Below are 10,162 nucleotides of genomic sequence, written 5' to 3' on the forward strand. Positions count from 1 at the left end.
GAATTTTATTTTATTTTTATACAACAGGTTCTTATCAGTTATCTATTTTATACATATTAGTGTATACGTGTCAATCCCAGTCTCCCATTTCATCCCACCACCCCACCCACCCGCTTACCCGCCTTGGTGTCCATACGTTTGTTCTCTGCATCTGTGTCTCTATTTCTGCCTTGCAAACTGGTTCATCTGTACCATTTTTCTAGATTCCACATATATGCATTAATACGTAATATTTGTTTTTCTCTTTCTGACTTACTTCACTCTGTATAACAGTCTCTAGGTATGACAGTCTCTAGGTCCAACCACGTCTCTATAAATGACCCAATTTCGTTCCTTTTTTATGACTGAGTAATATTGCATTGTATATATGTACCACAACTTCTTTATCCATTCATCTGTCGATGGGCATTTAGGTTGCTTCCATGACCTGGCTATTGTAAATAGTGCTGCAGTGAACACTGGGATGCATGTGTCTTTTTGAATTATGGCTTTCTCTGGGTGTATGCCCAGTAGTGGGATGGCTGGGTCATATGGTAATTCTATTTTTAGTTTTTTAAGGATCCTCCATACTGTTCTCCATAGTGGCTGTATCAATTTACGCTCCCACCAACAGTGCAAGAGGGTTCCCTTTTCTCCACACCCTCTCCAGCATTTATTATTTGTAGATTTTCTGATGATGCCCATTCTGACTGGTGTGAGGTGATACCTCACTGTAGTTTTGATTTGCATTTCTCTAATAATTAGTGATGTTGAGCAGCTTTTCATGTGCCTCTTGGCCATCTGTATGTCTTCTTTGGAGAAATGTCTATTAGGCCTGCTGCCTAATTTTTGATTGGGTTGCCTTCATTTTCATACCTGTGTTTGGAATGATAAAGTTTTAGACATGACCATATTCTGATGTAACTCTGTCTCTCCTCTCTGAGCCCCCAGTGTCTGCCACCTCTCTTTATAATGTTTTCTATCCAATACTGACAACATTGAAAGGCCCTTCTCTTATTGGCCTTCCTCCTTCCACCAACACAACTCAGGGACATACTGTAGCCCCTCCTCCTCTCTCTGAAGCAGTATAGTTGTAAGGGACTGAATTTCTGCAGCCTGAAGCCTTCTGGTATTGAGATGGAGATGAGCCACTCAGAGCACCCCAAATATAAGGATGAGTAGAAGAGGCTTTGGGCTTGGGGTTGGGGGCTGGGCAGGAGGAAGGAGAGAAAGCAGTGGCCCTATCACAGGGGAACCTCAGTCCTGAGTGGCAGGAGGCAGTCGGGGTGGGGGCACAGCAGAACCTCAGCTGCTGGAGAGGAAGAGCCAGGACCTTTTGTCTCATAATGTATGGAAGAGTGTGTGCATGTATGTGATGATGATGATTAAATGGTACACGGTATCAGCGAAAATTGTTAGCACGGATGCTGATTAGGGATGCTGAAGGTCTAATAGTATGGAAGGAAACTGGAAAAATTGGTCTGAGTGTGGAAAAGTAATACTAATTACAATCATTTATGCATACTGCTTACCATTTATGACTAATTACCACCCAACACAATAACCATTAGGTATATCATTAAATATGTGTCAGATTAACTTTGTTGTCAGTTTTATTTGTGATTAGAACGGTAAACTCTGCATGTATGCTTGTGCTTAATAGTTTGTTGCTCATGCAAGCACGGCTGTCAGCTCACAATTTGAAAAAAACATTATGTTAAGGGCTGGAGCGTGGCAGGCTTTGAATTCCAGGCTAAGTAGTTTGTAGTTAATTTAGGAGGCAATGGGGAGCCCTTACAAAATAATCAACAGGGAAGATACATGATCACTGCTGTACTTTAGGAATAACAGACTGGCAGGGCTGGAATATTCCTTAGAGATTACTCACCCAATGGTTGCCAGCCAGGGGGCACTGGCAACTACACTGGAATTCTGGAGCGATTGTCAAGATTACAGGGAACTATACTCAATATTTTGTAATAACCTATAAGGGAAAAGAATCTGAAAAAGAATACATATATATATATATATATATGCGCATAACTGAATCACTTTGATGTACACCTGAAACTAACACAACATTGGAAATCAACTTTACTTCAATAAAAAAATAAAATTTAAAAAAAGATTTCAGAAAGATTAAAGGGAACCATGTACTTCTCCATAGTAAAGCTGTGCAGATCAACTACAGTATCAATATTATTTGTTGTAGGCTAGAATCAGTCAAACTGGGACACTAATCAGAAGCATTGATTGGCAGTTGTGAAAGTCTGATGAAGTTTTTTAAATGGAAAAACAAGTTAATTGTTTCTTAACAAGTGAAAATTTTAACATTAGAAAAAATTTTCTAATCATGGGCTCCACAGGTTAAAAACGAAACGAAAGGGGTCTTGGGTGGTGAAACAGGTAGGAGCCTCTATTATAACCCAGCCAATCCTTTCATTTACAGATGGGGAAACAGAGGCTAGAGATGGATGGAACTTGCCTTAGAGGAAGATGGATAAATGGATTGGACAGTAAATGTGGAAGGTGGGTAAGACTAGAGACCACAAAACCAATTCAGTAACAAATTGAGGTGCCTAAATTAGGGTGGTAGAAATTGATCTGCAAAGGAGAATGGCAGATGGGAGAGAATGAAAAGGCAGTGCCACCAGGACCACTTGTTGGATGTGGGCAGAGAAAAAGAGGAAAGTTGAGGGTAAGTCTGAAATCCCCAGCGTGCATGAATGGGGCAATGATAGCGTCATTAGCATAAATATAAAAATCTGGAGGAGGAATTGGTTTGGTAGTAGAGGAGAATCGTATGTTTGGTTTTAGACATTTTGAGCATAACTTGTAGTGTTGCATATTCAGAAAGAATGGCAATAGAAATTAGAAACATTTGGCCTTAAATCCTGACTTCTTTACACTGTGTGGCCTTTGGTAAGGAGTTTTTCCTTTCTCTCAATTTCCTCATCTGTAGATCTACAGTGATGATATCTGCCTTATTAGTGAGAAGATTAAATGGGAGAATGTATAAGTACCTCGCATAATATCTAGCAAGTGGCAGGCAAGTGCTTATTACTCTTCCTTGGAGGAAGTATGGAGGTAGAAATGTTTAAGAAGAGGCAGTTAAGAAATAAGGGAGGGCTTGGCTGGTGGCGCAGTGGTTGAGAGTCCGCCTGCCGATGCAGGGGACGCGGGTTTGTGCCCCGGTCCGGGAAGATCCCATGTGCCGCGGAGCGGCTGGGCCTGTGAGCCATGGCCGCTGAGCCTGCGCTTCCAGAGCCTGTGCTCCACAACGGGAGAGGCCACAGCAGTGAGAGGCCCGCGTACTGCAAAAAAAAAAAAAAAAAAAAAAAAAAAAGGGAGCATTCAAGAGAGATGTCATATCCCAAGCTATACTTTTAGGATCTAACTGCAAAACACTGATAGTACTTTCCCAGGGTTTCTGGGAGGATGAAGTTACTGGAACAGAATACAGGAGAAGCCACACTTGCTGAGAATTTGGGAAGGAATCTAGCAAAATAACTTGAATAGACAGAGGGGGTTAGAGAACATATTGTCAATGAAGCCGAGGGAGGCAAAATAATTTGAAAGTGGAAGGTTTGGTCCATGGGGTCAAATGCAGTAAAAAGGTCTAGAAAATGAAGACAGAGATGAGGCCATTTTGGAAGTCACTTTTAGAGAAAGCAGAGAACTAGGGATGAATTAAATAAGAAGGTGGAACAGCAGAGGCAGTAAAGAAAACGTAACTCTTTCAACATGGCTCTTGAAACAAGAGGGATGAGGTGACAGTAACTCGAAAGACTAGCAACTATAAGGGAAGATTATTTCAGGCTACTTAAATCCTGAGCATGTTGTATGCTAAGGAAATAATTCCACTGGAGAGGAATAGACTGATATGGCAGAAGAGGGAGGTTATATTTGTGAAAGAGGTTCTATTAAGATATGCATACGCAGCCCCAGGCTATGGTCACTCTAAAGATGTACTTGGGGACGACCTAATGCTTGAGCCGGGAGAAGTCACCTGAGGTCAAACTAGAAGCAAGCAATCTCATTGAAGCTGTTCGCCTAGACTTGTGAACAAACCACCCCAAGTAAGGAGCTAATCTTCTTGGTGTGCATGATACATGACATAATTTAAAGACTCTGAACTCTGAGTATGGTTCCCCAAAGCAGGGGGCTCAAATTTCTGTCCTTTAGGACTTTTTGATGCAATTATCAGGCATTAATGACTTAACAGTCACTAAAATTAAACCTTCTGTTCTCTTTAAAGTATGGAATAAGACTTGGAGGTCCACCATTCCTACTTGACATTATTCTGAACATACTGGCTAATGTTAACTAGACAAGAGAAAAATAAGAGATTAAAAAAAATTGGAATGGCAGTGTGAAGAGCTTGGCAGACATTCTCCCCAGCAAAACAACCGTTTAATGGGTGAAAATTGTTTTTTTTAAAAAAACACACACAAACATTTAAAGTCTCTGGAAATTGTCTCAAGACATAAAGAACATGGAGAAACATTTATTCAAGAAAACCTACTAAATCTTGGTAATAACAATGAGAGGCTGTGGCATTTAAGCCAAACATGCTCCCATCCCCTACCCTATCCGAGGTCAGTGACGGGAGTTCTATTCCAGCCAGCTGTGGCTAAGAAGAGGGCTCCCTCTGCTCCAGTTCCTAGTCCAGGGCTACTATTTCACAATTGAATAGGCAGGCTGGTAGCATCCCTCATTCCCCTGATCCCATGTTGCAGAACCACTATTCAGGGAGGTACAGCTAAGAGGACTGGTACTCCCTTCTCCTCAGCTTCCATTTGTAGGGCAAGGGCTCTGCCCCAATCATGACAGGCTGAGAATACTGAGATTCCAATCTCTCCTGCCCCAGCTCACTCAGAGGGTATAGGTTCCATGCTTGGAGGGCAAGCAAACAAAAGAGATCGGGGGCTGTTATCTCCCCTACATTACCTGCTTGTAGAAAATGGGTGTCATTCAGAGAGAAACAGACCACTGACCCACCCTCCAGCTCCAGTGGGATAGCGTGGAGGTTCTGCCCAGCGAGAGAGGCAGACTGTAAGGATGAAGGACTCTGAAACTCTGGCAGAAGGTGTTATTTAAAACAATGGCAATCTTGGTAGCAAGCTCTTAAGAGAGGGCTGGTAGCTCTGTGAGACTGATAGCAACAAGTGAAGCTACCTAGAACTTAAACACAGAATCAGGAAGAGAGATAATAAGAACCCTACTAGGATCACACTCATCCCTGGGGGCCCAAAAGGCTGTGTGCATGCCCTAGGCTGCACCTACTCCGGAGCAGTCAGAGCAGGGCATGCAGCAGACTTGAAAACATTCCCCCAGTTGCACACAGACCCATCAACCCAGAGTGGAAGCCTCACTGGTACTAGAGGATTAAACACAACCTCTGATGAAACACTGGCTGAAAAATAAGCTATAGTGGCCCAGGGGCAAATCCTAGGAAGCACGAGGGGATTTTTCTTCAGTATTCACTTTGAGAACCTAGTAGAGCTCCAGGAGGTTAAACTCCGGAAAGTGTGGGAATTCCACCCCTCCCCCCATGACTGGGTCCTATGGAGTTTTTAACTTTCAGAGTTGCTCACACTGAGCCTCCAGTAATCCATCAGTTACAGTTCAGGTTTTCTTACTCCACATTGGTTCCCATGGAGGTTTCTTCTCCATTAAGTTGTGAGTCTCTGCATTCACCTGTTGCTTTCTCCAATTTGGGGGGCAGTGGTTTGCCCTGTGACTTCACTTACCTTACAGATCTAAAAAGAGTTGTTGATTTTTCAGTTTGTTCAGCTTTTTACTTCTTGTTAGGACAGAGTGGCAACTCTCAAGCTTCTTACATGCCAGACCAGTATCCAGGACAATCTTTGTCTTTTAATTGGTATATTTGGGCCATTTACATTTAAGATAACTATTGATATGTTAGAACTGTGTCTGTCCCTTTCAGTGTTTGTTTCCTCTGGTTCTTGTTCCTCTGTTTTCTAACTTCCTGTGAGATTCTTGAACACTTTTTAGGATTATTTCTTGATTCATTTAAAGTTTTTTAGAGCCTGTCTCTTTTTGTAGTTTTCTTAGTGGTCACTCTGGATACTAAAATATACTTTTGTGGCTATTGCAGTTTCCAGATACCAACATTTTACTACTTTGGGTATATATCCAAAGGAATTGAAATCAGGATCTCATAAACGTATCAGCACTCCTATGTTCATTGCAGCATTATTCACATAGCCAAGATATTAAAACAATCTAAGTGTCTCTTGACAGATGAATGGATAAAGAAAATGTAGTATAGGGCTTCCCTGGTGGTGCAGTGATTGAGAGTCCGCCTGCCGATGCAGGGGACACGGGTTCGTGCCCCGGTCTGGGAAGATCCCACATGCCGCGGAGGGGCTGGGCCCGTGAGCCATGGCCGCTGAGCCTGCGCGTCCGGAGCCTGTGCTCTGCAATGGGAGAGGCCACAACAGTTAGAGGCCCGCGTACCGCAAAAAAAAAAAAAAGAAAAAAAGAAAATGTAGTATATATACAATAGAATATCATTCAGCCATTATAAAGAATGAAATTCTACTATCTGTGACAACATGGGTGGAACTTGAGGGCATTATTTCTTTTTTTAAAATTGAAATATAGTTGATTTACAGTATTGTGTTAGTTTCAGGTGTACAGCAAAGCGATTTGGTTTTATAACCAAATAATTTTTTAAATTATTTTCCATTATAGGTTATTACAAGATATTGAATATAGTTCCCTGTGCTATACAGTCAATCCTTGTTGTTTATCTATTTTATATATGTAGTGTGTATGTGTTAATCCCATACTCCTAATTTATCCCCCTCCCCTCCCCTTTTGTAACCTTGTTTTCTATATCTGTGAGTCTGTTTTGTATGTAGATTTATTTGTATTATTTGTAAGATTCCACATATAAGTGATACCATATGATATTTGTCTTTGTCTGACTTACTTCACTTAGTATGACAATCTCTAGGCCCATCCATGTTGCTGCAAATGGCATTATTTCATTCTTTTTATGGCTGAGTAATATTCCGTTGTATATATGTACCACATTTTCTTTATTCATTCCTCTGTCAATGGGCATTTAGGTTGCTTCCATGTCTTGGCTACTATAAATAGTACTGCAATGAACACTGGGGCTGCATGTATCTTTTCAAATTAGACTAGGGGTCCCCAACCCCTGGGCTACGGACTGGTACTGGTCCGTGGCCTGTTAAGAACTGGGCCGCACAGCAGGAGGTAAGCGTGGGCGAGCAAGCAAAGCTTCATCTGCCACTCCCCATCGCTCGCATTTCTGCCTGAGCTCCACATCCTGTCAGATCAGCAGCGGCATTAGATTCTCATAGGAGCGCGAACCCTACTGTGAACTGCGCATGCGAGGGATCTAGGCTGCGTGCTCCTAATGAGAATCTAATGCCTGATGATCTGAGGTGGAGCTCAGGCAGTGATGCTAGTGCTGGGGAGCGGCTGCAAATACAGATTATCATTAGCAGAGAGGTTTGACTGCACAGAGACCATAATAAATCAATTGCTTGCAGACTCACATCAAAACCCTATCAGTGAGTGACAAGTGACAATTAAGCTGCATCTGGTGACAGGCTTTAAGTCAGAATCTGACACGTTTTAGTCCAAGCATAGCCCGCCCATTATTTTATTTACCACTCCTTGCCTCTTTCCCGCGCTGTGCACTTGTCTCAGTCACAGTTTTGGTAAGCCCACAAGCTAACCCTAGCCAAAGTGAGTGAAAAACAAATGTCGCTGGAGAGCTTCTTTGGAAAGGGGGAAAGACCCAATGATGAGACAGCAGAAGACTCTAAGACTGCCAACAAAAAGAAAGCTGCATTTAAAAGAAAATACCAAGAGTCTTACTTAAATTACAGGTTCATTGCAACAGGTGATCACATTCTCCAAGCCCGCTTTGTATACTGTGGGGTGACCGGCTATCCAATGAAGCCATGAAAGCTTCAAAACTGCTTTGTCACATGGAGACCAAGCACCCTGCATTAAAAGACAAGCCTTTGGAGTGTTTCAAAAGAAAAAAACGTGAACACGAAGAGCAGAAGCAATTATTGAAGGCCACCACTTCATCACATGTGTCTGCACTGAGAGCATTGTTCTTAGTGGCTAACCGCATTGCTGAAGCTAAGAAGCCCTTTACTGTTGGTGAAGAGTTGATCCTGCCTGCTGCTAAGGACATTTGTCATGAACTTTTAGGAGAGGCTGCAGTTCAAAAGGTGGCACGTGTTCCTCTTTCGGCTAGCACCATAAGTAGATGAATTGATGAAATAGCAGAGGATACTGAGGCACAGTTGTTAGAGAGGATTAATGAGCCACCATGGTATGCAGTCCAGGTTGACAAGTCTACTGATGTTGACAAGGCAACAGTGCTTGTTTCTGTTGTTTTTCAGCAGGATGTGCATGAGGATATGTTATGTGCACTTTTGTTGCCAACCAACACCACAACTGCAGAACTATTCAAGTCTTTGAATGATTACATATCAGGATAACTGAATTGGTCATTTTGTGTCGGTATGTGCACGGACGGAGCGGCTGCCATGACTGGACAGCTTTCTGGTTTCACTACTCGGATCAACGAGGTCACTTCTGAATGTGAGTCTACGCGCTGTGTCATCCACAGAGAAATGCTGGCTAGCTGAAAAATGTCATCTGAACTTAACAACGTTTTGCAGGTTGTGAGTAAAATTATCAACCCCATTAAAGTACAGGCCCTTAACTCATGTCTGTTCACGCAGCTCTGTGAAGAGCTGGACGCAGAGCACACACGTCTTCTCTTATACACGGAAGTGAGATGGCTTCTAGAGGTAGATCACTGGCCAGAGTTTCTGAGTTAAGAGAGCCGCTCCAGAGATTTCTTTTAGAAAAACAGTCACCACTGGCGGCACATTTCAGTGACACAGAATGGGTTGCAAAACTTGCTTACCTGTGTGAACTGTCCACCCTGCTCAACGAACTCAATCTGTCACTTCAGGGGGGAACAACAACTGTGTTCAAGTCTGCAGATAAAGTGGCTGCATTCAAAGCCAAACTGGAATTATGGGGGCGACGAGTGAACATTGGGATTTTTGACATGTTTCAGACATTAGCAGAGATTTTGAAAGAGACTGAGCCAGGGTCTTCTTTCTCCCAGCTGGTGCACGATCACCTACCTCAGCTTTCAAAAGAGTTTGAGCATACTTCCCAACCACAAAAGACCCCTGAACTGGGAAGGAATGGATCCGCGGCCCATTTGTGAATAAGCCAGGTGAATCGACTTTGTCGGTGCTAGAAGAGGATCAACTGCTTGAGATCACAAATGACTGCGGCCTTAAAAGTATGTTTGAGACAACTTCAAATCTCCATACGTTCTGGATTAAAGTCAAGGTGGAATATCCTGACATTGCCACGAAAGCACTGAAAAGCCTGCTTCCATTTCCAGCATCCTGTCTTTGTGAAGCAGGGTTTTCTGCAATGACAGCAACCAAAATGAGATTACGGAGTAGACTGGACATAAGCAACACACGTCAGGTGTCACTGTCTCCCGTCACCCCCAGATGGGACCATCTAGTTACAGGAAAACAAGCTCAGGGCTTCGACTGATTTCTGCATTATGGTGAGTTGTATAATTACTTCATTATACATTACAATGTAATAATAATAGAAATAAAGTGCACAATAAATGTAATGCGCTTGAATCATCCTGAAACCATCCCCCCACCCCCCGTCCATGGAGAAATTGTCTTCCATGAAACCAGTCCCTGGTGCCAAAAAAGGTTGGGGACCGCTGAATTAGAGTTGTCATCTTTTCTGGATATATGCCCAGGAGAGGGATTGCAGAATCATATGGTAACTCTATTTTTAGTTTTTTTTTTTCTTTCACCTATCTTTTAAAAAAAATTTTATTGAAGTATAGTTGATTTACAATGTTGTGTTAGTTTCAGGTGTACAGCAAAGTGATTCAGTTATACATATACATATATTCATTCTTTTTCAGATTCTTTACCCATATAGGTTATTATGGAATATTGAGTAGAGTTCCCTGTGCTATACAGTAGGTCCTTGTTGGCTATCTATTTTATATATAGTAGTGTGTGTCTGTTAATCCCAAGCTCCTAATTTATCCCTCCCCACCCCGTGTTTCCCCTTTGGTAACCCTAAGTTTGTTTTCAAAATC

At 42.4% G+C, this 10,162-nt stretch overlaps 1 long non-coding RNA gene across 1 annotated transcript in view; it reads left to right on the forward strand.

Annotated features, from left to right (window-relative positions):
• Positions 1 to 9,698, forward strand: part of LOC307180858 — a 51,181-nt gene extending 41,483 nt beyond the window's left edge. Inside the window, exons 4-5 of the long non-coding RNA XR_013825795.1 lie at positions 2,429 to 2,508; positions 7,872 to 9,698. This is a non-coding gene — a long non-coding RNA (uncharacterized lncRNA). The remainder of the gene's footprint in view (positions 1 to 2,428; positions 2,509 to 7,871) is intronic.
• The last annotated feature ends 464 nt before the right edge of the window (positions 9,699 to 10,162 follow it).

The sequence above is a fragment of the Stenella coeruleoalba genome (assembly GCF_951394435.1).
Source record: "Stenella coeruleoalba genome assembly, chromosome: X".
In the NCBI taxonomy this organism is placed as follows: Eukaryota; Metazoa; Chordata; class Mammalia; order Artiodactyla; family Delphinidae; genus Stenella; species Stenella coeruleoalba.